Consider the following 27,035-nt stretch of genomic DNA (forward strand, 5'->3'; position numbering starts at 1 on the left):
TCTGCCACTGACCCAATTGTGGTTCCTCAACCACCATTGCAGATCTTTCGCAGCTCCTTCTGAGATCTGAACCACATTGGCGAGATTTCCCTGATGCTGTGCCCACTGGAACTTCAAGTCCCACTGCAGAGCCCGCATACGCTACCTGGCATTTTGTGTACTAACTGGATCCAGGAGATCATGAGGCCCTAAAGCCTCAGAGTCAGTCTCACCGAAATCCAGGACAGAGGCCGAAACATCGGAATCATAACCTTACTACCCTAGACTAGCTGCTCGGGAGGATAGATCCAAAATTGCACTGTGTACAGAACTGCTCCTATGAAAGGGAGAGTCTGAGAAGGAGTCAGGTGTGACTTCAACTTGTTTATAGAGAACCCCAACAAATGCAGGAGGGTCGACTTAGTCCGAAGGTGGAAGACAAGAGCCTGGGGCGAGAATGCCTTAAATAGCCAGTCGTTGAGGTAGGGAAAACGGACACCCTTAATCTGCACAGATGAGCAGCAACCAACGCCATCACCTTGGTGAACACCCGGAGGGCACTGAAAGCTGAAAGGGAGCACGGTAAACTGAAAGCGCTTGTGGACTACCTTGAACCGCAGGATGTGAAAATACACATCCTGCAGGCCAAACGCTACCATCCAGTCTCCTTGGTCTAGAGCAGACAAGACCCGAGCCAGAGTAAATATCTTGAATTTCTCTGTCTTGAGGAAGAAATTGACAGTCCGAAGACCTAAAATGGGCAGTAGCCTCTTGTTCTTCTTCGGTATCAAAAAGTAGCGGGAATAACAGCTATTGCCTACTTATGAACCTCGGACCCATTCTATAGCTTCCTTGGCCAAGAGAACTGTAACTTCCTCCTGGAGCAATTTTAAATGTTCCTCTATCAGCCGTTCCTGATTTGGCAGAATAGGAGGAGGAAACACAAGGAAAGGCAGAGACTATCCCTCCTGAATGATCTACGAGACCCACTTGTCTGATGTTATGGACGTCCGGTGGGGGAGATGCCATGTCTTTCCTAGACCGGAGGTTGAATGTTTTGCCATTGTGCAACATTCCGTCCATCATCTTGCGTGTTTTGCTGTTCACCGTATGTGGGAAGGGTATGCCCAGACGTGGGTCCCGTGCTCACCAAGCCACTGGAGTCAAACTATCCTCGCTGAAGACGGCTGAGAGCCAGAAACCTGTCCTAGGATGCTTGATTCTGGTCCAGGTAAGACATGGCTTGGCAGTTTGGGCTGGACTGTTCCCATGAGGCACAGGGTCAAGACTGATTTGCATATGGCCATGTCTAAACTGGGGTGGCTTGGTGAGCAAAATAACGATGGATTAAACCCAGGTCTGTGACTGGGGGTGAATTTTTTGCCATTGTGCAACATTCCGTCCATCATCTTGTGTGTTTTGCTGTTCACCCTATGTGGGAAGGGTATGCCCAGACATGGGTCCCGTGCTCACTAAGCCACTGGAGTCAAACTATCCTGGCTGAAGACGGCCGATAGCCAGAAACCGGTCCAGAAAAGACATGGCTTGGCAGTTCGGGCTGGACTGTTCCCATGAGCCACAGGGTCAAGACTGATTTGCATATGGCCATGTCTGAACTGGGTGGCTTGGTGAGCAAAATAACGATGGATTAAACCCAGATCTGTGACTGGGGGTGAATGTTTTGCCATTGTGCAACATTCCGTCCATCATCTTGTATGTTTTGCTTGTACAGAACTGGCATTAGGTTTTATGCGGTTCACCTAGAGGTCGCTATTAGGTTTTCCCCTATGTGAAAATGTGGTTGAGTGTTTTCTGTTCCAGTTCAAACTCATGGCAGGATGATCTCAGTCTGCTGAGAGTGTCCGCTATCTCTTTTTGCTTTCCTGGGACTTGCCATGCCTGAAGATGTACTCTATTTTGGATGGCCCAATTCCAGATGTCTTGTGACTCTCAGGAGAAAAGTGATCTGGTACCTCCTTGTTTATGTAGTGCATCGTTGTTGTATGTCCGTTCTTATGAGGATGTAATAGTTATGTATCCTAGAGAGGAAAGCCTGCAAGGATAGACGTACTACCTTGAGCTTGAGCTGATTGATGTGAAAAAGCTGATGAGGCTTCTGCCTCTTGCCGCTGACCTGGAGGTCTTGAAGGTATGCTCCCCATACCTCCAAAAAAGGGTCTGTGGTAAATACCCAACGGAGAGGAATGAAAGACCGACTGAGAGGTGGGTATGTTGAGTCCACCAAGCTAGGGCTTTGATCATGGCTAGAGTGACTGTTATGATGTTGTTGAACAAACCTGTCACCATTGGAGGTCTAGTTCTTTCTGTATGGGTTAAATCCTTAGTCTGCAGAACAGAACTAGAGAAATGCGTGATGACATCAACCCCAATAATGATTTGCAGAGATGTACTGAAAGACTTTTTCTCTGATGGATGTTGGCAACTACATTAGTTTCTCTTGCCTTTCCGATGAGAGGAAGCGCTTGTTGGTTACACTATCTAGTGTTGCCCTCAAAAGTATTGTGTTTCTTGATGGTTGTGGGCTTGAATTTTTGCAATTGAGAGTGATACATAGCTGGTTGTACGAGTTACTTACCTTGGGTAACGATGTATCTGGTAGAGACATTGTCTAGACCGCAGATTCCTTAACTTAGACTATCCCCTGGCGTGAGACTGGATCTGGAATTTTTTTGCAGCAGCACCTCTGCGAGCCGGGGGATGGCGCCATACGACCCCGCCCTGACATCGTCCTCGTACGTGACGTCAGCGAGGTCATATAAGTCCCTCCTGGAGAAACTTTTCCATGGCACAACACAGAGCCTCCAACTAAAAACTGACTGTGAAAGTATGGGAACAGTGTGCGAAGGATGAAAATTCCATAAATAAAGAAAGGGGAATGGTGGAAGACACCATCCTAAAGACAGAATAGACACTGCCTACACATATAAGGTATGTTATGTTATTTGCACTTGTAGAGCGCACGATTACCCTTGGGTGTTCTGGTGCCAAGTACTGGTTACCTGGGGAAGCTGAGAGAGTGCTACAGCGAAAAGAGCCATGTTTTCAAGCGTTTCCAGAACGAAAAGAGATCCGGGCAGTTTTGAGGAAAAAGGGGAGCTCATTCCAAGCTCTCGAGGCACAAACAGTGAAACACCTGCCACCCGAGTTTACTTTTTTTGACATGGGGACTTGCACTGGTGGATCGTAGTGTTCTACCAGGAAAACACCAGTGAAACCTTTGCCTAAGAAACTCCGGACCAATACCTTTAATGGCCTTAAAAACAATACAGAGTGCCTTAAAGCGGGTTCTTTGTTTTATTGGAAGCCAGTGTAGCTTCTTAAGCTCTCCTTTCACGGAAACAAATTTGGGTTTTCCGGACAGCAGCCTGGCCGCTGCATTTTGGGCTAATTGGAGCCTATTCATATTTTGTTTTTGTATGTTCAAATATAGGCTATTACAATAGTCCAAACGCGATGTTAAAAGGGCCATGACCACTGTCTTGAGATTGCTCTCGGTCAGGAAAATCTGGATTTTCCTTATGATTCTAAGAATCATAAAACAGGCGGAGGTGACCATGCTTACATGATCCCCCATGGTGAGTTTGTTATCCACTAATTCCCCAAGGTTTTTGGCCTTCTTAGTGGGTATAGGGCAGATGCCCAGATCTTCCGGCCACCACTACGGTGTCCACACCTGTGGATTATTCCCAAACTTTAAGACCTCGGTCTTGTTCGAATTAAGTTTTAAACAACATAAGGACATCCAAGTGGAGACTGTAAGAAAGAGTCCTGCAGGCCAAGCGGAGGCTCCCTCCCGAGTGCAACAAAGAAAGAACATTATAATAGATAGAAATAGACTGATAGTGTCATGTGGAACCATGTCGTCCAGTAAGAACGGAACACAGGAAGAACAGGCCACTGTAGGAAAGAAGAAAAGACTGGCCTTTCCCCTCTAAAACAGAGGTAGGAAACCAAGCACAACCGACCCTCACAGAGGATGACCACGAGGAGACAGCACCCCGAGGCAGCAGAGCAGACTGAAGGTAAGGAAACCGGAGAGGAAAACAAACCTTCCCGCGAATCAAAGGTACCATATAACAGAAAAGAAGTCCCTCAGCAGAGGTTAACTGTATATTAAAGCACCCAGGGGAGTGCAACAGACTGAACCCCCTGAAGATAAAACCCAATGGCAACTGAAGAGGCCAATGGAGAACACCACCAGAAAAGGTCCTCGCAGAACGGGGAGGCTGGGTGGGCATTAAGGAATCTGCGGCTAGATAACGTCTCTACCAGATACATTGTTACCAAAGGAAAGTAACTCGTACATCTGATAGACACCTAGCCACAGATTCCTTAACTTAGAATAGATACCTTAGCCATACCCCAAAAGAGAGGTGGGTCTGCGACAGGACAACAGAAAGAGCCAGGCATGTGATCCGGCAACAGGGTGACAGATAAAGGGGGAAAACAACTGCGGCAGAGCAGTCCGACAGCAACCCCAGCAGCTCGAAGAGCAGAAGTCACAGGATAGAAGATATCTGACAACATGCCAGAGTGGCGCCACACTCTACCAGTATAGAAATGACAGGTAGAGCAGTATGATTCCCAGAAGAGAGCGAGAGAGAGAAGGATACTCTCCGCTAAATGATGCACAAAAAGTGCATTAACCCAAGCTTGTTATAAACTTGAAGAGATGCAACCAGCGCCTAACAGACAAGGTTATAAAAGAAGCCGAAAGTGGCGGTAGCAAGAGCCCAAAGACAAGCCAGAACCTGAGCAATGCATTGGAAACAGCCAGCAGGACAGGAAGCACACCAAGCGCATACCCAACCCCAAAAGGGTAAAGCGGAGCAACAGCATCAACCTTCAACCCGCTGAAGCAGGTAGGATATGTTGCCGACAAAAGGCAATAGAGACCTTAAGTGGCCTACACAGGCAAACGACAATTGAGACCATTGAGTGGCTTACACAGGAACAGAGAGAGCCCGACTGGGCAGCATGAAGCCAAAGGAAGGTACAACCATAAAATAGACTCTTAGACAGTAAGCAATGACCACTGTCAGCAGAAGAACTGACCCACAGGTGGAGCTTTAAGAAGAGTCGCAGGTCCAAGACCAACACTCCAAAAGACACGGACAGGGTTGAACACCAAAAAGGGAGCATATGACAATTCGAAAACTACTCCAGGAAGTGGAAACAAAGAGGAACCCATGACAACTTTCAACCACCTAAAAAAGGGCTCCCCCACACATGGAGATATTGGTCCAAACTACGCAACCACGACAAGAGGCAGCGACGTAGAAAGAGGAAAACAAGGTAACTGGTAAGTAGACAAAGTATATGCCGTACCATACCTAGCACATTAAATGCAGGTAGAAGCCGTTTCCGAGGAGGAAACTATGAAACCTCCAAAAAAGGTGGATAACCATGGTAAAAGCAGATGGCACCAAGGAAGCATAGAACACCGTACAACGGACCTGCAATCAGTGCATGGAGCCCACATGATCTCCAGGCCCAGATGAATTAAGCAAGGCTATACAATAGCGTATGAGTACCCCACATGGAGTATGTATACCCTGGACAACGGGGGACACCTCTTACGGCAAAAATCCAGGTGAAAAAGAACGCAGCAACTAACCGAACTCATGACGTTACCGAGCTGAACTACCGGATGAAAGCCACAAGCAGAAGACACAGCAATCTGTGACGTACGGCCACCGAAAGCCAAAGAAAAATGCATCCAAGAGATGCTAGTAAAAGGGTAAACACCCTTGACCACATAAAAAGAAGACAAAGCTCACTGCTCATGTTAAACACAGAATGCATGTAAAGGCTCACTGCTTATGTTAAACATAGAGTGCATCTAACGGATCCGAAAATGAAAGGGTACCACAGAAGACAGGCCTAAAAGGACCTAAGCGGGAGGACGAAAGCCCGCCAGCAGCCGGTAAACCTCCGACTCTGCGTGAACATCAAAGAGCAAAACACCATCAAAGGGTAAATCAATCAGATGTTCCAGGATATTTTCTGGGAAGACACGGTCTCTCAGCCAAGCGTGATGCCCTAAGGTAACAGAACTCGCCATGGCTCGGCCCAAAGAATCCGTAGCATCTGAGGCTGAACGGATTGTGAATTTGGCCATCCCAAATGGAGTGAAGAAGATCAGCGCGAGCACCCTTGGAGGTGGCAGTAAGGAAAGACTCTGCAGAGTCCCACAGGGCAGAAGTAGGCAGAGGCAAAACACACATGGTATTTAAAGACCAAAGGGCTGCAGTAGTGTATGCAAAGACGTTCCTGCCCCATGATTCAAGCCACCTGGACTCCTAAGAGGGAGGAAGCGTTAGAGGGGCAGAGAAGGAAAGGTAGTCTGTAACACAAACCTCTGCATATCAGGGTGCACAAAATGACAGACCGGGTCATGTGCCGGTGGTGGTGCAAAACTGAGCGTGCCACTGGATACCCTAAAGCAGGTTGGACCCAGGTACCCAAGAGGGCATCATAGAGGGATGCCTCAAAAGGCAAAAGCGGCTCCACATTGCCGGACCCATGGTGGAGGACCTCCAGCAAGGGGTCCACCACAAGGGGTAGAGGGGGGTTGAATATTCAAGATGCTGGTGGCTGAGGAGACCACCCTCAAAAAAGCTGCACCCACCTCAGTAGCCCTCCACGGAGGAGAAAACAGTTCATCAGTGGGGTAGGGTTGTAGGCTGACCCTCCCAAGACACTGAGGGGCGCCCAATGCCCCATGGAAGGAATCCCCATGGAAGAATGGGGATTTTGACGGGGTTCCTGGGATGGGTGAACAGCCTGCCGGATCTGGAAGCTCCTGAGGAGGCTCCACAACCACGCTGAACTTTCTCCTGAGGCCTCTATAGAAGAATCCAGAACACAGCGTCGACAAGGAATCGAAACGACACGTGTCAGTGCCGATTGGGCCTGGTCAGACACCGACTCAGCAGCCTCCAGCATGGAGTCGGCACCATCCGGTGCTGAAACGATAACAAGCTCTCCCTCTGAAGAAGAGGCCGCCAAGGCAATCTTCCGGTGCCATCCTGGCGCGGGCTCCGCCTCATCTAGAGTGGGCTCCGATTCTGGAGAAAGGAGCGGAGCCAAGGAGGCGAGCCTCCGGCACCGGGTTAGCACCAACCCCAGCTCCGGACCAACGGCTGCCTGCCCGGAAGGCTGGGGTGTGCTCAAGTCAGGGCTAAGAGCACGGGGGCAACCACCTGCAGCGCCACCGGGAGCCCCGCGGGGCTATGTAGCGCAGCGCCATGGAACGAAGAGGGGGACCCAGGTGGGCCACGCCCAAACAACCCCATGTGGAGCGTAGGGGGGGGACCCAGGTGGTCCACGCCCGGACACCACATATCCGACATTCCTGGGAGGCAAGGGCTCAATCGGCGCCGGGGGCGAACCCGCCGGCGAGTCAGTCGGAGACCCCACAAGAAGTGGAGGTACCGAGGACTTCCCAGGAACGGGAGAGGAACCAAGGGAGGCCTGCAAGGGCGTAGAATAGGCCTCCATCTGGGCCCGAGTCGCCCCCATACCCAGAAAAGGCAGATAGAGGGGGGGGGGGACCGTCGGGAGGGTACGTCCGGAAAGTTTCGGAAACCAAAGCCCCTGACAACGGAAGAAGGTGAGGTGGATGACCTAGGCGACAAGCGCCTCGACTTACCAAGAGGAGAACGACGGCCCCGGACCCCAGAGGGCGATCAACGGCAGAACCGGACAATAGAGGAACCTGCAGTCGGCGACGAGGCTGGGGGGCGAGACGGCTCTGACCGGGACAGCTGTGCTGAGAGAAGCTTCATACGGTGCTTCGGCCGAGACTTCGGCTTCAGACGTTGGAAGGCTTCACAGTCTGTGAAGTCATGGTGCTCGCCCAGACACCACATACAAACAAGATGCGTGTCTTGTCGCGGACATCTGCCACAAACCAGAATTACAAGATTTTAAACCCAAAGATATTACACACTGTTCCTGACGCAAAGCGTCGAAAATGAGGCCTGAAAACAGGCCAGAGGAGCTCACTCCGGATCCACGTTGCACACGGAAAAGAAAGAAACTGACGTCAGCGTGCCGGGAGGGACTTATATGCCCTCGCTGATGTCACGTACGAGGACGACGTCAGGGCGGGGTCGTGTGGTGCCGTCCCCCGGGGAGCAGAGGTGCTTCAGCAACATTATTTCAGATACATTCTCACGCCTGGGGATATTCTAAGTTAAGGAATCTGCGGCTAGATGTCCATCAGATGAAGAGGGTTATGCAAGCATTTGTTGCGGTCTCTGTTGCTTGACTGGAATGTGCCTTGACGAGCCAGTAATCTATCAATCAATGAATGAATCAGGGGTTTATATAGTGCACTACTCACCCATGAAGGTCTCAAGGCGCTGGGGGAGGAGCTCCAGATCAGTCAAAGAGGTCCTTCCTGAATGTGTGCAGGGTAGGGGAGCGTACAGGAATACTTGATGTTTTTGTTGTCTTAAGAAGGCTGCTACTGGAGCCAGACACTTTGTAAATATCCTGGAGGCGGACTTTAAACCAAAACGATGAACCCTTAACTGAAAGTGGCTTCCGGCTACTGTGAATCTTAGAAATCTTGTGTGGGACAGATGAATAAGGATGTGGAAATACAAATCCTCTAGGTCCAGGTTTGACATATAATCTCAGCAGTCTAGAATATCTAGTAAGCCTACCACACAGAAATATTGTTTTTTTAGATACTAGTTGAGATCTGAGGTTGAGGATAGGCGGCCATTCCTTTCACCGTTTGCATATCACGATGAAGCTGGAATAGAATCCCTTCCCTTGCTGCGAAACAGGGACTTTATCACCCCCTTCTGGAGCATTGTTTTGACCTCCAATTTGAGCATGTGCAGATGTTTAGGAGTGGAGGTGCGATGGTGAGTTCTTCACAAATTCTAGTGTGGCCGAATTGAACATGGTCTAGGACACATCAGTCCAATGCCATCTGTTGCCAACGTCGGATGAACTTGAATATTCTTCCCCAGATGAGGGAGTGGGTAGCCAAAGCCTGAGACAGGTCACAGGTGATGACCAGCGTCCTTTCCATGATGTGATACTCTTCCTCTAGGTGAAGGCCTGCTGTAGGCTGCTTGAGGTGGTTGCCTCTGGGCATATTGTAGACCAAACTGCTGGGAGGTAGACATGCAAGAGATACCGGTATTACTGGTAGCCTTCCCTATATGAAGGCATGCCTCTTTCTTTGGTGCCTTGAAAGTGAATTTCTTTGAATTGGAGTCTCCAGCGATGTTGCTTTCTTTGTGCCTATCTTTATTGCCTGAAGAGCTTCATCAACATGCTGGACGAACAAGGCCTCTCCGTCAAAGGGGAGATCTAAGCTTTTATTTCGTACCTCAGACCTAAAGGAGGCAGCCTTGAGCCAGCCTTGTCTTCTGAGTGCTGCAGAGCCCGCCAGCCGCCTGAATGTAGTAGTGGCTATTCATGGCACAATTATGATCTCTGCTGATGTGCGCTCTCCCCTCCTGTAAGGTCTTTCTTGCTTCGGTGTTTGCCTGTTCCGGAAGCTGATCTATAAGAGGCGATGTCAGCCCATAGCTGGCAACCATACCTTCCCAGCACAGCCAGAAAATGTGCTCCTCTAACTGTCAGACCTGACATTGATAAGAAACACTTGCCAATATTATCAAAGTGTCTGCCCTCCTTGTCTAAAGGTGCGGAGATCGGAGCAGAGGGATTCTTCGACCTGCTCCGGGATGTCTGCGTAATTACAGAGTCTGGTTTAGTCTGGCCGGTCAAAGATGCTTGGGCGTCTTCAGGGGCTTTCTATTTCTTGTCAAAGCGTGGAAGAACCGCTGTTACTGTAGTCGGATGGGCATGCACGTAATGCTTTTTTCGAAAAAGTTCCGTAAAATCATAAAAAGCAGTCCATCTGTTTGGGCATGGGGAGGGCAAATATCTTTGCTATTCTTTCTAACAAATTATGGAACCACCACAATAGCCTCCGGTAGAGTGTCCACTGGGGTGGGTGATGAAGATGGTGGAGTAGGGATCAGATAGTCTTCCCAATCCGCTGGGGCCTCACATAGTGCCTCTTCCTCTCGCTCATCAGAGGTATCTGGATCATGGAGCAGGGCTGTCTGTGGTGTATGCCTTTCTGGGACCGGTAAGGACATAGGTCTTTGTGCTGAAGTGGATGGTTAAACATTGGGTGATCTGGCGGGCCTGGATGCCTCTGGGGCTTCAGCTGTAGGTGGAAACCCTTTTCTATAATCTGCCATCATAAACTGCAAATCTGAAGTCAGAGAGCCAGGCAGACAAACCATCTCTTCTTGGTATGGCTGCTGATACTGTTCATGGGATGAATAGTCATAGCCCTTGTCATAGCCCTCCTACTCTTCTTAGCATTTAAAATGCAATTAAGTGGGGCTGCGCGTAAACCCAAAGGGTCCATCATCAGATTCATCTTCCTCCAATAGATGTACTGGTACTGGGAGGTAACTGCTGAGGTTAGCCAACTTAATTACTTCTGTTTTTCTATTTTTTCTGTTGTCGACTAGGTTGTGGACGGTGTCAGTAAACTTATCTGCCGTCGGTGGTGTAGTCATCAACGGTATTACCCCTGTCAGCGAGGATGTCTGGAGTAGTTGTTGACTGAGCCTTCGTCAACAAGCTCAGGGAAATCTTCAGCATTGACGATCTAGTCCAAGACGTTTTATAGGATGTCGTTGTCAAGGAGTAAGTGGAGGTGAACTGTGTAGTAATCATAGCTGTTGCTGATGCCACCGCTGTATATGTTTTAGTCAACTGTATTGACAACGATCTTGTTAACAGTAAGCGGCTTGTAGACGAATCTGCCGGTGGAGCGGAGGAAGGTTTCTTAAAATGTAAATGTAAATGTACAGGAATTTATATAGCGCAAATCACCACTGGTTTCTAAGCGCTTGCTTAGGGAACCCGTCCTGGTATTCCCCTGTGAGATAACCCCGGCAGGGTATTCGCAAGGTGAAAGCCAGGCATCCCGCCGCGAGGGGCCGTTGTGGAGATTAAGCAAGCTATTGCCCAGAGTCGCAGAGTGTAAACCCATGAATCGAGTAGGCACCGGAACGAGAATTGTCGAGGACTCAAGACCCCGCCGAACCGGGAATTGAACCCTGGTCCCAGGCTGACTTCTGCTTCCAGGTCTGCCTCCTCTAACCAGTGAGCCACACTTCTCCAGTGTGACTGTTCTTAGGAGGTGGTGTAGGCGGCTTAGGTGACCTTTTAGCCTTAGGTGAGGAGGCAGCAAGTTCTTTTTTGAAGACGATTTAGATCTGTGAGGAGATTTTAAAGGACTGCAGCATTTATAAGACCCAAGAGTGGTCCTTTTTTCTTAAGCTTTTCTTGTCTACACCAAGAAGGATCGAGAAGGAGTAGTTTGTTACTTGTAACTCCAGTTCTGTAGTAGGGGTATCTCTGTTATAGTCGTAATCTAGTGAATAGTCCCGCCCATGTGCGTGGACCCCGGAGCAATCAAAAATAATCTCGTAAGTTGTCCTCAGTGCAGACCTGCATAGACACTTAAGAGAAAATTAAAGACAATAATGCAGCCTATACCTGCAAGGCTACACTGTCCAGTACTTCAACTTGAAATGCAAAGGATATTCCACCAACATCACATTTAACACAGTCTGTTAAGTTTCACCCATAGAGAAACTTCGCCTTCACAAAATCCTTGGAATGATAGAGAGGAAGTGATGGACAGACAAGCCCCCATAGGCTGCCATTATGTGTCTGGAAAAGGGATACCGTGCATTTAAGGAACTCTCGAGAGACCCTCGGTATCCCAAGATGCACAGCAAACTCCTTTTGCTATCAGTTCTTTTTGAAGGTGTATAAAGAAAGGCCTGTAGCATACATTACAGTACCATTTTCTCCACCGGGGAGGTGCGCGGCACTTATGACTATAACAGAGCTACCCCTACTACAGAACTGGAGTTACAGGTAAGAAACTACTCCTTCTGTAGTAGGGGATCTCTGTGTATAGTCATAATCTAGTGAATAGAATGGCAAGCTCATCCCAACAATGTAACCGGCGGTGGAGAAAAAGACAACACCACTACTGTGCAAACAGATTTCTTAACTAAGCCTCCCCCACCTGAGCATCTCCTCTGGCATCAGAGTCCAGACAGTAATGCTTAGCAAAGGAATGGACCAACTTCCACGTGGCAGCCCTGCAGATCTCGGCAATGGGAACATTACGTAGCAAAGCTGTTGTAGCCGCTTTGCCCCTGGTGGAATGAGCCTTAGGCCTACCTCCTAAGGTTTTATTAGCATTCTGGTAACATAACTGGATACAGGACACAATCCACCTAGAGATGGATTGTTTCGAGGTAGCAAGACCAGTCCCGACCGACCCATAATTGACAAACAGTTGGTCTGACCTACGAATGTCCTTGGTCTTATCCAAGTAAAATTTCAACACTTCTGACATCCAGGGAATGAAGAGACCTCTCGGCTGGAGTGGAAGGATTCTGGAAAACCGTAGGTAAAGTTATAGTCTGATTAACATGAAAATCAGAGATCACCTTAGGATGGAACTTAGGGTGAGTATGCATCACAACCTTAGCAGCATGAAAAACTGTATAAGGTTCTTGACAACATAATGCCTGAATCTCACTCACCCTTCGGGCCAATGTAATGGCCACAAGGAAAGCAGCCTTCCACGATAAGTGCTGCAGTGAAGCCTTACGAATGGGTTCAAAAGGATCCTTCATCAATCTGGACAGCACCACATTCAACTCCCAGGAAGGCGAAGGACTCCGAACAGGAGGAAACACTTTCTTCAATCCTTCCAAAAAATCCTTAATCACAGGGACCTGGAAGAACGAAGTCTGTGAAGGATATTTCCTGTACGCAGTTAACGCTGCGAGGTGAACCTTCATAGATTGAAAATTAAGGCTGGACTGAGCCAAATGCAAGAGATATGGAAGCACAACATCTTCCTTGCAGGTCGTCGGATCATAGTTCTTGGAAGTATATCAGATGCAGAACCTCTTCCACTTGTAGGCATAAGACGTCCTAGTGGAAGGCCGCTTAGCCTCCTTGAGAATGTTCATGCAATCCTCAGGCAGATTCAGGTGTCCATATTGCACTATCTCAGGAGCCATGCCGCCAAACTCAATGATGAGAGGTTGGGGTGCACCATCTGCCCCCCGAACTTCGTGAGAAGGTCCAGTCGACACGGCAGCTGCATGTGGGGTAGGAGAGACCGGTGAAGCAGGTCCGTGAACCACCACTGTCAGGGCCACTCCGGAGCAATGAGGATCATCCGTGCTCTGGACTGAGACATCTTGATGAGCACCGCCGGAATCAGGGGAATGGGTGGAAAAGCGTACAGAAAGCTGTTTGACCAGCTGATCCATAGCGCGTTCCCCAGTGTCCCCGGTTGGTAATACCTGGAGGCGAAGTCTCTGCATTTTTTGTTTTCGGCGGAGGCCAGAGTGCCCTACCTGTCGAAGAGGTCTCCTAGCACTTCGTCGTTTAGAACCCACTTGTGGTTTTCCTGCACCAGCCTGCTGAGTGCATCCGCCTGAGCATTTTGCACACCTGGCAGATGCGTAGCCGTTATCGTCAGTCCTCTGGCTAGTAGCCAGTGCCAGATTGCCTGCACTTCCTGCGACAGTGTGCGTGATCTTGAGCCCCCCTGCTTGTTGAGGTAATACATTGTGGTCGTATTGTCCGTCTGCACAAGCAAGGAGTTGGTCTGGAAGGACGGATGAAAGGCTTTCAGTGCCAAGTGCACAGCTCTGAGTTCCAGGAAATTGATGCGATACGTGGATTCCGCCAGGGACCACGCTCCCTGGAACCCCCTTGGGGAGATTCTCTGCGGAGCACCACCATCTAAGGGACTGTTGAGCGTGAGCGTGGAGGGACAGCTTGATTCTGTCGTCCCAGCTCCCCCGCCTCTGGTCCCACTGGTCCTCCAGACATTCCTGCAGCGGCCTCATGTGGAGCCGTGCATGTGGCGTGAGGAAGATGCAAGAGGCCATCGACCCCAGTAGAGAAGACACCGTCCTCACCGACGTAGATGGAACCGCCATGAGAGCCTGAGCCTTCCGAAGGATCGATAAGCGTCGCTCCTCCGAAGGAGACACGCTAGCTGACAGCATATTGATGGAGTCTCCCAAGTACTGTTGGCACTGGACAGGAGTCGGGACACACTTGGACATGTTTATGTGCAAACCCAGCTGGTTCAAAAGAACAGCCGTCCTGTCTAAGTGCAATTGCGCTTCCTGGAAGGTGGAGGCTTTGATCAACCAGTTGTCCAGGTACAGGTAGACAAACACCTTGTTCTTTCTCAGGTGCGCTGCCACCACAGCCATGCATTTCGAGAAAGTCCTGGGCGCAGACTTCAGTCCAAACGGTAGTACGGTGTACTGATAGTGATTGGTGCCGACTAGGAAGCGCAGGAACTTCCGGTGTTTCCGTGCAATGGGCACATGGAAGTATGCATCTTGCAGATCTATCATGCAAAACCAGTCTCCTCTCTGCAGCTGAGGATAAATCTGGTGCAAAGACAGCATGCAAAACTTTTCTCTGCGAATCCATTTGTTTGCTTGTCACAAATCCAGAATGAGCCTGAACTTGTCCTTGTCCTTGTCCTTCTTGCGTACCTCCACTTGAAGCTCGCGCAGGTGGAACTGCGAGCAAACCGGTGGAATCGCTGGAGGCGGGCTAACGATACGCAGACTGTATCCATGGCAGACTGTATCCATTGCAAACAATATTCAGCACCCACTTGTCCGGAGTAATTTTCTCCACACTGCCAAGTAATTTTTGTATGCTTCCCCCCCACCGGAGCGGGTAACGGACGAGGGGGAAGTAGCACCTCAGGGCCTAGACCCAGCCGGGCATTTAGGCGTCGAGGACGACTGCTGGCCGCCTCTACTCCTCTGGCGTTTCTGGAATGGACGCCGCTGGTACTGCTGCTGCTGGTGGTGGTTTTGCTGCGGCCCAGCTTGACGACCTTGCCCTCTTCCCTGAGCTCCGAAACGTCTCTGGAAGGGACGGAAGGTCTTCTTCTCTTGCGGCTTTTCTAACCTGACGGACGTTAGGGTTTCAGCCTCTGCCTTCATGCGGGCCATCTCCTCATCCGCATGCTTTCCAAATAGCGTAGCACCAGAGAACGGCAGGTTGGCGATGCTCAGCTGCACCTCCGGTTTTAGCGAAGTCAGGCGCAACCAGGCATGCCGCCTCAGATTAATCCTGTGGCAGTATCCATGAGCCGCCAGGAGAGAGGAATCTGCAGCCAAGCTGATCACCTGGTTGGATACCATCATGCCCTCGTTGATGATTTGCTGAAAGTCCTCCCTCTTGTCCCTAGGAAGGTGCTCCAGAAACTGTTGTAGGGAGTCCCATAAAGACCAGTCATACTAACCCAGGAGAGCCGTGGCACTAGCGGCTTTCATTGACGTTGCTGCCGTACCACACACCTTTCTTCCCGCTGAATCCATCATACGGCTCTCCTTGCCCCGAGGCACCGTAGAGGACGTGGCAGTAGCGTGCTGCTTCCTAGCCGCCGTGACGATCACTGAATCTGGCACCGGGTCCGATCTAAGGAACGCCGGATTGGAGTCTGGGGGTATGTATTTTTGGTGCAGCCGGGAAGGAGCAGATTTTGTCGATGCAGGAGTCAGGAAGCACTCCATAGCCGGCTCCTTGAGCCCTGGCACCAAAGGCAACAAGGGCAGAGACAACTGCCTCTTGTGCAGGGTCTCGAAAATCACTGACGTAGAAGGTGTGGGGACCGCCAGCGTACTTCCCAGCTTCGCCACCCCTCTCAACACCTCTTGGAACGACACAATGTCATCCACCGGTGACACCCTCGTAAGTGATGAATCCAATAAGGTAGGTGAATAGTCGCGGGCACTGGAAAAGTCCGTGTGACAGGACCTGGACCTATCCCTCCGGTGACAGTGTCTGGACCGTGTTGAAGAGCGACGGTCACTCTTTGAACGGTGTCCCCGCCTGGACCATGACCTTGACCTCTTAGGCCTAGGGCGATCCACTGGCCGTACTGGAGGGGTAAGCCGCGGAGGCCGAACCGGTAGCCTAGGTTGTGGAGGCCCCGTAGGCGGCGATGGAAGGCGCCGCAATGATACAGACTGTGGAGGAGCCCGTGGTGGAGGAGGAGGAAGTAGATGAGGCGGAGGAGGTGGAGTAAGCTTACGAGGAGGAGGATCCTTAGGCAACGGAGGAGGCGTAGCCGTCCTGGGCCTAGGCGGCGAGTAGGTATGAGAATAATCAGAGTCCGCAGACCGTACCACTTTTCTCTTCTTCCTCTGTGCAGGCCTTGATGAGGATGTTCTAGAAGCCGATCTCTTCTTAGACGAGCGCCGGTGCCGCCGCGACCGTGGGCTCGTGGATGCAGAGGACAGGCTGACTACCGAGTCATGGGACACAGTCCTGCCCCTTGAACGCCCCCTGGACCTCGACTTCTCTTTCCTCGACGTCAACCTCTTTTTGGACGTCGAACGTCTCGACGTCGATACATCCCTCGATGTCGAGTCTGTCGACCTCGACGACGAACAGCGGAGTCGCCTCGACGGCGAGCGCCGGTGTCTTCCGGACCGCTCTCGACGTCGATGGTGTCTCGACGTTGACGCAGTCCTCGACATCGACCTCGTCCGAGGTCTCAACATCGGTCCCCTCGACATCGAACGGCGACGTCGCTTCGACCCAGAGCCCTGGGACGACGGGGAGCAGATGGTGGTCAACCCTCTCGGCGTCGACCTGTGCCGTTTCCTGGCCTTGTCTTGACTGGGGAGCCCCCCAGAGGCCGAAGCACGGGCAGAGGACAAAGTCCCTCCATGCCCAGACCCATCTTGGTCCTGCTGTCTCCCTGAGCTTCAGTCCTTGGAGCCGGATCTTCACTCTATCCTTCAGGGTCCTCCTGGAGAAATGTCGGCAAATCTCACAGTCTTCAGGGACATGAGAGGATGGGAGACAGAGGATACACACCCTGTGAGGGTCTGACTTCGCCTTCTTCCTGGCACACTCAGGGCACTTGTCGAACAAGGCTGACATATTCGACAAAAGAGTGGGCAAAACTGGCCAAAAACTCCAGAAACAGGTAGAAAAAGAAGTCAGACGTCGAGTGAAACACCCCAAACACTTTAAAAGTGCCAACAAATTGAAAACCCCCCAAAAAGGGAGAGCTCAATGCTAGCAGGAGCCGGAAAAAGAACTGAAAGTAAAAGGAGTTTGCTGTGCATCATGAGATACCGAGGGTCTCTGGAGAGTTCCTTAAAGGCACAGTATCCCTTTTCCAGACACATAATGTCAGCCTATGGGGGCTTGTCTGTCAATCCCTTCCTCTCTATCATTCCAAGGATTTTGTGAAGGGGAAGTTTCTCTTTGGGTGAAACTTAACAGACTGTGTTAAATGTGATGTTGGTGGAATATCCTTTGCATTTCTAGTTGAAGTACTGGACAGTGAAGCCTTGCAGGTATAGGCTGCATTATTGTCTTTAATTTTCTCCTAAGTGTCTATGCAGGTCTGCACTGAGGACAATTTAAGAGATTATTTTTGATTGCTCCGGTGTCGACGCACATGGGCGGGACTATTCATTAGATTATGACTATACACAGAGATCCCCTACTACAGAACAGGGCGATCTCTCCCTTTTAAGAGATTTTTTAGAGGATGAAGAGGAGTCCTCATTATCTGAGTCTGACACTGGCTCTTTCTTGTTTTGAGCTTCTGAAGCCAGATTAGCAGCCTTCCTTCTCTATCCTTTGAAGTCTTTGAAAAAAAGGTACGATATGCCTTATAGACTTTTGCAGAATGATCCGGGTAGAGGCAGTAGATGCAATTTTGGTGCGGATCTTCAGTGAAGTCACTTCTTAGCACAGGTACTGCTGGACCTAAAGAGATGATTTTTCTTCTTGTCTGACATGATCTGTAGTAATATAATAAAGAGAGAGCCCAAACCTTTGAGGCGGGTAATCTCAGGAACCACAGCACCAATCACACCACCCAATACAGCGTTGGAAAGGGCAGTTGCAGCAGAAGGACATAGGCTATACAGACGCCCACCATATACATTTAAAAGGTAAAAGAACCTTGCCAGCAGAGTAGTCCCTTGTGGGCGTGTCTGTGTTGTGCTGTGGGCGTGACAAATGCTGGCGGCGTGTGGTACGTTCCGCCCTTCATGCCATGTCTCATATTGTGTGCTAATCCCACCCTGCTCCCTTTAAATACCCCTGCACCCCATAATCATAACCCACCATTACTCCTTAAAATACCCCAACACCCTTAAACACTAACCCATCTTAACCCTATAAATATACCCTGTACCCCAAAACCCAAACCTATCCCTAAACCTTAAAAATACCCCTGTACCCCAAAACCCAAACCTAGCCCTGAACCCTAAAATTGACCCTGTACCCCAAAACCCAAACCTACCCCTGAACCCTACAATACCCCTGTACCCCCAAACCTAGCCCTGAACCCTAAAATACCCCTGTACCCCCAAACCTAGCCCTGAACCCTAAAATACCCCTGTACCCTTAATACCCCTATACCCCAAAACCCAAACCTACACCTGAACCCTAAAAATACCCCTATACCCCCAAACCTAGCCCTGAACCCTAAAAAGTACCCCTGTACCCCATAATCCAAAACTATATCTGAACCCTTAAAATACCCAAACACGCCAAAACATATACCTCAGTACCCCAAAACATACCCTATAAATACCCCTGTACCCCAAAACCCAAACCGACCCGTGAACCCTAAAAATACCCCTGTACCCCAAAACCCAAACCTAGCCCTGAACCCTAAAAATAACCCTGTACCCAAAAACACAAATATATCCTTGTACCCCAAAACTAGCCCTGAACCCTAAAAATACCCCTGTACCCCAAAACCCAAACCTACCCCTGAACACTAAAAATACGCCTGTACCCCAAAACCCAAACCCAGCCCTGAACCCTAAAAAATAGCACTGTACCCCAAACGTGTGCAAGTTTTTTTTTTCCCCACAGACGTCTTTTGAAACACGGTGAATGACTGGTAATGCACATAGCAACATCACAAAATAAAATGATGGATGGAGTGTTGAAACTTTTCAAACACAACACCAGCCACTGACCTGGGTTTAATTAATCGTCATTTTGCTTGCCACTTCACCCAAGTATGGATACAGCCATATGCAAATCAGACTTAATCCTGCTCCCCATTACAACAGCCCAACCCGAGCTGCCAGGTCCTGCCTGGACCAGAAACAAGCATCCTGGTACAGATTTGGCGGTTTTACTCATCAGCCAGGCTAGCTGGAATGGGGAACATCCTTTATAACGCGGTAGTTACCCTGCAGTGCAGTTATGACGCGTCTTTTACAACGCAAGCCGTTACTACGACTTGCGCTGGATGGCGATGTGGGATAAGGAATCTTGTAATTTTATATTCCAACACCTTCCCAACTGTTACGGGGACTGGTGTTGGAATATCTATACTACTATAATAAAGGAAGAACTTTCCGCATTTGAGGCGGGTAAACTCGGGAACCACAGCGCCAATCCACACACCCGATACACCGTTGGAATCGTCAGGGTGTGTAGATGGTTATAGGCTATATAAATAAAAATAAAAAAAGTTATTAAAAAATTGACAGAAAAAAAAAAAGTAGTCCCTCCGAAGTAGCGCCAGCCGCGACGTGCGTGCTCACGTCAGGAGCGCGGGGAGGAGCGGCGTCCAGGAGCGCGACGAGGAGCGACGGACATGGCGCGGGGGAGGAGCGGTGACGTGAGGAGCAGCGGACAGGCCAGCGCCGGTGCGAGCAGCGGACAGGCTGGAGGACCGGTGGCTGAGGTAAGGGAGCGGCGGACATGGCGCGGGGGAGGAGCGGTGACGTGAGGAGCAGCGGACAGGCCAGCGGCGGTGCGAGCAGCGGACAGGCGGGAGGAGCGGCGGCTAAGGTAAGGGGACCCATGTCGGGGCAGGCGGGGGTCGGGGCAGGCGATGGACGGGCCGGGCGGGGGCCCGGACTGCTGGACAATGTCGGGGCGGGCGGGGGGCGGGGAAGCCTGTTGCTCCCGGACAAGGTCAGGACGGGCTGCTAGTAAAATTATAAGATTCCAAAATCCGCACCCTCCAACGCAAGTCGTTGTAACGACTTGCGTTGTAAAATCTGCGATGTAAAGTACCGTGTTGAAAACAACCGCGTTGTACTGACCTACATCCGCTGGAATCCGGTGGTGCAGATACCCACGTCTGAGCATATCCTTCCCATTTAGGGCGCACATGGCAACATCAGAAAATGAAATTATTGATTGGTATGCAGACGTGTGGCCCCTTGCTCGCTGTGCCACTGGATTCAAGCTAGCCTGGGTCCAAACAGGGGTGGTGTAGTGAGCAAAAAACAATGGATTTAACCCATATTTCTTGACTGGGGTAAATATTTGATTTAATCAGCATTTCGTCCATCATTTGTTACCGCAGAATGTTTCGCCCTATGTGGGATGGTACGTGGGTCTCTTGCTCGCTATGCCAATTGATTCAAGCCAGCCTGGCTGATGAGGGGTGATACCCTGAAACTAGTCCCAAGATGCTGGTTTTCAGTCCATGGAGGACACAGCTTGGCAGTTTGGGCTGAACTGTGTCCATGAGGAGCAGGGTCAAAACTTATTTTGTTAAAGCACGGCTTTTTAGGGTAAATAAGATGGACACACACAAAGGCTTCAAGTGTGGCTCTTTATTGCCAATGAACTGCAGTTGAGACAATTTGCTAGTAGGACTGCAAAGAGATCTAGTTTTACAGAAAGGAAATCAGTCCTTATATACATATTTATATACATTTTACAGAACCTGGATACATTAATCATTAACACCAACATCATGGTGTGAGCATTTCACAAATATGTCCACGTGTACATGGACACATTAATTATTAACAACAACATCATGGTGTGAGCATTTCACAAATAGTCCACGTGTACATTTACCTTATACATGACGCACATGACCATGTTAATATTTAGCCAATCTCTGACGCTACTGCCTCCTGACCTAGAGCCTAAGTCTGTTATCTTGTTTTTGTTAAACATGCACTGTTTGAGGTGGTCAGCAGATGCTCGTGGTTTGTGCTTTCTACGCACAATTTCCACACACGATATTTGTCCTAAGCAAACACTTTACCCAAGCAGGGGCAGAGCAGATTGAAACATCCCAGCTCAGAGAGTCAGTTCTAGGAATTAACTCTCTGAACCGGCTTCTGTAAACAGGTGAAGGCCAGTGAATCATTACATGTGGTTGAGTTACACAAGAAGGGACACGTACTCTTTCATTTGCAATCCATTTGGTTTTAGCTGAATTTCAGACAATTTAGTGTAACCAACTATGCATCATGGAGCTGCCTTTCATTATGATTAGTGGGCTCATATTATTTGTAAGCAGGTGAAACACCGAAATTAATGTAAAACTATGGTTCACTTTAATGTATCCCTTCAACAAAGGGCTAATTAATTTTTCATCTTTCACAAATGACCCTTTGAACCTTAGTTAAAAAAAATTCATCTTGAAGCATATCAATATTCAATAATTATATTGTCTATCCTTATCATTGTCAGAAATGTCTATGTGCTTCAATTCAGTAGTGACTGTTTGCATCATTATTCTATCATTTTTCTTTGATCTCATCACTAGGCATTTTGTCAGCTGTCCTAATAGTTGACAGCACATTGGCAGGCAATTAATTAATAGACAACAGCCTATTATTAGAAGGAAAATTGTTATGAATGCCATTCCTATCTTCCAACCCCATGCGCTCAACAAACTCCAAAGTGAACCTCCTATATCCCATGTGCCGGAATCCTTATGTGCTTCTACACCTATATGATGCAGTCTTTTTATTGCTTCCCTGACAGTAACAGAGAAGTCAGGGACATAGGTGCAACAGGACGCCCCTATAATTGCACAGACTCCTCCCCTCTCTGCTAGCATCATGTCAAGAATCATTCTATTTTATAACGAAACTAATCTCACAGCTTGAAACTCTACTGTAATATTTTCAAGTATACTTGTTCTTTCATTTATTGTTGCTTCTAGTAGTCTGGACAATCTACGTATATCCCGGGAGTTGATAGATGGACCAATCCATGGTATCACCCCTTTAAATATATCACCTGCTATTTGTGATGCTGTATCCCTTTGATCCACACTTCTCCTGCCTCGCCGTGGTGCATGTCTTTGCATGTCCCTTCGTACTTCTTTTGTGTCTTTTATCGCTATAGCAGGTAGGTAGTACAAAAACTAGATGACAACCATTCCAATCTGTTGGAAGCCATGTATAAGCCTTTTCTCCACAAATAAAATAAATTGAGTCACCTACGTAAAGTGGAATGCTATTATTTCCGGCCGTCATTTCAAATGTCATATTACAATTTGTACTATTGCCCACCTGATAGGTCCCATTACTTTTAATACAAATACTCCCTATTGCGTTGTGTTTTCTTAATTTTAACTTCAAAAATGGTATATTCTTATTTGCCTCTTTTGATGGGCTGCTATCCCAGTGCTTGTATTCTGAGTTGGAAAGAGCGGAGTAAAGATGTCAGACAGGGGGAATGTTGCATTCTGTTCTATTACTTCTGTGCAGTTCCCCAGTGTCAGAATATCTGCCATATATTTGTTATATAATGTTCCTGCAGGTGGAGCCATAGTTGTCCCTGCACCAGAAGTACTTTTCTTTAAATTCTGCAAAACAGCTATTAGCTCTATTTTTACTATTGTTATGTAAATGGCGTAACAGGATGCTGCAAAAGGCAATGGAACTTGAACCAGGGGCAAACTTTGGTCTACAGAAGCTGGGAATTGCAAACATATCCAGCAATTTCCCCTTGTTAATATCTTATTGGTATGATGCAACAATGTCACAAAGGAATTGTTGTGCATATCTTCTCTGTGGGCTATTTCTTCAGGTGACAAAGTGTATGCAGGTATGGTAGCAGGGGGTGTTGGTGTTGGGACCAACTGTTCCATGGGATAGAACACGTCCAATAGATATACAGTTATTAATGCTAGCAATAACAGACAGAATATCACCCCAGGTATGCACATTTTAGACTTGTACCATTTTTTCTCAATTTTTAGAGCTGTATATTCCCTATCCATACCTATCTAGTCCTATACTTTCTTTAATTAGATGTAGTGCTATTGATGACACTATGTTGTGAATTATCACTGTGAATCTTTACTATAATATAAGCTAAACACACAAAAAGCATGAACACATATAAGGTGAGGCTGTAGTACACAATATATTGCGAACAGCTATTCGTTAATATTTCAGATGGCCTCTGAGAATTTCTTGGTACTTCCCGCCTCCCAAAGATATGCATGTAATTCTTGTAATGCACGACCCTTTGATCATGTATATCAATTGTTAGTGTAGCCACACTTAATTTTACAGGAGTGTCCACTGTACCTCACCCCAAAAGTAACTTTCTAAAGCTGGCTGTCTTGACCTGGAAAAAGTTATTTGCTGGTTGCTGCAGCTGCATGGGTGCTCGCAGTGACAGAAGGACTCGCAAATACCTTCTGGATCAGTTCATCAACTAATTGCTGCAGTGGCACGGGCACTTTGCAGTGGCAGGAGGACTCGCAAATACCTCCTGGATCAGTTCATCTATTCAATGCTGCAATGGCACACTCTTTGCTACTCAGCTTTCTTTCTAGAATAATCATTCCCTGATGAATTGTTGTAGACTCTTCTTGTTATCCAAACAGGCTATTACCCCTGGTGGTAGTGTGCAATATACCCTATTTCAATTTTTCTCAGTCTGAAAGTACTCTACTCAAAGCTTCTTGTAATGCTATACTATGTAAATCTAAGGGTGGGCGTAGTTCGCGAAGTGCACTTCACGTAGCACTACGCGAGCTGCGTAGTAGCATGTTCGCACTGTGCAAGATGTGTTTTCAATGATTGCACAGTGCGGACAAGCATCCGGCACTGTGCAATCATTGAAAACGGCATCTTGCACAGTGCGAGCTGTAGTTTTCTGCTGCTCAAGTAGATTACTCGAACTGCAGCTTTCTCAATGCGAACTGGTAGTTTCTCATTGAGAGCGGTTGCGAGCATGCGCAACCACTCACAATGAGAAACCTTACCTTCCCGCGTTGAGAATCTCGCCGGGATGTCATTTTGCTTGCTCGCGGTCGCGAACATGACGTTCAGGACTGCGAACAAGCAAAAAATGAGCACTGCACTACGCGTGTTCGCACTGCGCTACGTGCATCTCGCGTAGTGCGAAGTTGCGTAAACTTCGCAAACTCCGCGAGCGTAGCGTAGAGCTTCGCCCAGGGTTATTTAAATCTCGCATTAGTTGGTATTCCAGCTGATCAAATACTTCCTGAAGGTAAATGAGTGCCTCTTCGCTGTCGTCTTCACTGCTATTCTCAAAGTCAAAAATTGTTGTCAAAATATCTGTTAGGATAATATCTAGTAGTAGTACTTCATCTATTTCCTGTAGAAGATCAGTTACCGGAATTACTGACATTTCATCTCCTTCTTCTTTGTAGACCTCAAATTGTACCTTTTTTTCTCTTTGATCAGTTCTGGTGTTGGCATGTGCTGCTGACCTGGGTCTTGGCTGGATGCAGTCTCAGGAGGTGCCCTCTTGATGTGGCTGGCGTGGATCCAGGATTTATTGTTGATGCACTTCACTGCTGTCTTTGTGGCGAGCAGGACTTGCTGTGGACCCTTCCAGCGAGCTTGGAGACAGTTAGACCTCTGGAATGATTTTATGAGCACCCAGTCACCGGGCTTGAACTTGTGCCCCTTGACCTGCAGTGGCTCTGGAAGGGTCCCCCTCACCTGCTGGTTGATAGAAGCAAGAGTACATGAGAGTGACATGCAGTAATCATTCAACAATTCATTCGTCATCATAGGCAGAGCATTTTTGTCTGGACCTCCCCAAGCTACCATTGGCAACCCAGTGACTATTTCAAGTGCACTGAGTTTTATCTTGGCATCCGGTGTGCTCCTCATGCTCATTAGGGCAATTGGTAAGGCATCCATTCAGGTCAATTTTGTGTCAGCACATACTTTCGCTATTTTGTTCTTTAATACGCCATTTTTCCTTTCTACTGCACCAGCAGCCTCTGGATGATAGACACAGTGCAATTTCTGCTGTATTCCTAGAGCCTTGCATGTTAGTTTTATTATTTCATTACAGAAGTGGCTGCCATTGTCTGAAAATATTGTTTTTGGGACCCCAAAACGTGGGATCAACTCTTTTATCAGGCACTTGGCTGTTGAGATGGCATCGTTATGTTTTACTGGATATGCCGCTATCCATTTTGAGTACATACACACTACCACCAGGATATACCTATACTTATTTGTAGGTGGCATCTCCACATAGTCAATTTGCAGGGCTTCAAACGGCATTGTTGGTTTTTCAAAGTGGCCTTTAGGTACTGGAGCAGTCTTACCCACATTGTACTGTGCACATACCATACATGTTTGACATGGAGTGGTGTGGCTCACTGGTTAGAGGCGGCAGACCCGAGAGCAGAGAACGGCCCGGGACCAGGGTTCGATTCCCGACGCGGCAGGGTCTTCGACCAGGATCAGCGGACTCGATAATTCTCGCATCGGTGCCTACTCCAACCAGAGATCACACTCGGCAACTCTGGGCATTAGCTTGCCTCATCTCCACAACGGCCCCTCACAAACGCCGGGGATGCCTGGTTTCACCTTGGAGACTCCCAGGAGGGACTATCTCACAGGGAAAGCCAGGACGGGTTCCCCAGCGGTCTATAGCGCTACGAGGCCTGCGGTGCGGGTAGAAGTGCGCTTTACAAGACACACACAATTACAATATCTCCTGTGCTGTTTTTCTTATGTTCTTGTTCACCCAGAATTTGTCCATACAATTCACTATGCCATCCCTGCATATGATAGAGAGAAACAGGAAAAAGGAGTTGAAGAACAAGTTACTTACCTTCGGTAACGATATATCTGTAAGAACCATAGGTTAGTTCTAGATTCCTTACCTTAGAATTACCCCCAGGCATCAGACTGGATCTGCAAGGTTTTTCGTCAGCAGTACCCCTGCGCGTCGAAAGGTGGTGTCGGTCTTCTCTGCGTTCATCGTCGGCTTTGTGGTTGCCAGGATGATGTCACAGCAGCTAAATAGATGCTGCCCTTGCTCGCTGACGTTAGTTCTGTACACGACTTTTGCAGCCAGAAGCGCAGAGTCATGCAAGACATGGACTACTGGTTTACCCCGATAGGCTGTCCTCAACCATAGAAGTCAGTTCGCAAAACGGGGAGGATGGGTGGGGCGGTAAGGAATCTATAACTAACCTATGTTTCCTACAGATATATCATTACTGAAGGTAAGTAACTTGTTCATCTGAAAGAAACGGTTGGTTAAAGATTCCTTAGAATAGATACCCCAGCAATACAAACCCCAGATCTGCCAACTAAGTTCACACCAGAAAGTCTTGGAGAACAGAACGGCCAAAGAAGCAGTCTCTCCGGACTTGGCTTGTCCAGGCAGTAGTGTTTGGTAAACGTGTAAATCGATGCCCACATAGCTGCCTGAGAGATGTCAGTTACGGGGACTCCCCGTCCCAAAACAGTAGCTGCTGCCGTCGCCCTGGTGGACTGGGCGCACAGCCCCACTGGAGGCTCCTTCTTTGCCAAAGAATAGCAGGACTTAATGCATAGAACGACCGACCTGGAGATGGTCTGTTTCTGCACGCCCGACCTTTCTTAGCACCCACGTAACCAACAAAGAGCTGGTAATCCACCCGGAATTGTTTGGTGCGATCCAAGAAGAAGGAGAGCGCATGTTTTGGATTCAGACGGTGGAGCCTTCCTTCCTCTTTTGAGGGATGCGGAAAGAAGGTGGGCAAAGTGATGGTCTGGCCAATGGGAAATGAAGTGACCACCTTGGGAAGAAAGGAAGGTCTAGTTCTGAGGGCGACCTGGTCTGGATGAACAGCCAGAAAGGGAGGCTTGGAAGAAAGAGCTTGTACTCACTCACCCTGCGTGCAGAGGTGATGGCCAGCAGAAAGGCAG

The sequence above is a fragment of the Lissotriton vulgaris genome, chromosome 1_1, assembly GCF_964263255.1.
Source record: "Lissotriton vulgaris chromosome 1_1, aLisVul1.2, whole genome shotgun sequence".
Taxonomy (NCBI): Eukaryota; Metazoa; Chordata; class Amphibia; order Caudata; family Salamandridae; genus Lissotriton; species Lissotriton vulgaris.